The sequence below is a fragment of the Zingiber officinale genome, chromosome 9B (genome assembly GCF_018446385.1).
Source record: "Zingiber officinale cultivar Zhangliang chromosome 9B, Zo_v1.1, whole genome shotgun sequence".
Classification (NCBI taxonomy): domain Eukaryota; kingdom Viridiplantae; phylum Streptophyta; class Magnoliopsida; order Zingiberales; family Zingiberaceae; genus Zingiber; species Zingiber officinale.
In genome coordinates this window covers 18,627,990-18,628,617 of record NC_056003.1, presented here as the reverse complement: position 1 = coordinate 18,628,617, position 628 = coordinate 18,627,990, and the positions used below count along the sequence as shown (strand labels likewise).

General features: G+C 35.7%; 1 non-coding gene across 1 annotated transcript; it reads left to right on the top strand.

The window, feature by feature from the left end:
* The first annotated feature begins 128 nt into the window (after positions 1–128).
* LOC122025883 lies at positions 129–234 on the top strand. Its single transcript, XR_006123905.1, has one exon. It is a non-coding gene; the product is annotated as a small nucleolar RNA R71 (small nucleolar RNA).
* The last annotated feature ends 394 nt before the right edge of the window (positions 235–628 follow it).

Here is a 628-nt window from a genome sequence, read left to right as displayed (position 1 = left end):
GATCAATTAATGTATATGCTTCATCCACACTTTTGTTCATAAAGGACCCTCCAGCTGATGAATCCAATAAACTCTTGTCTGAGAAAGAAATTCGTCTATAGAATATGTGTAGAGTCAGTCATTTTTCAAAACCATGATAAGGGCACTATCTTTGTAGACTCTTGAATCTATCCCATGCTTCAAATAATGATTCTCCATCTGCTTGAGCAAAATTTGTGATGTAATTCCTCATGTAAACTGTTCTACTTGGAGGGAAAAAGTGATTCAAAAATTTCTGCTCCAATTATTTCCAACACGTAATACTTTGATGACGGAGGGAATATAATCAAGTCCTTGTTTTATCCTTGATACTGAAAGGAAATGCTATCAATTAAACTGCATCTACTGGTACTCCTTCACAGTTCACTATATCAAAAAGCTCTAGAAATGTCTCAAGGTGTAGATAAGGGCTTTCTGATACTTCTCCTCTAAATTTATAATCTTGTATCATAGCAATTAACTCTGGGTCTAGTTGGAAACTTTCTGCTTCAATATGAGGCTGCACAATGAGAGACACAAATCTAGCATAAATGGGTGCAGAAAAGTCTCTTAAAGGCCTACATGACATGTTAGTGCTCATGGTATCTAA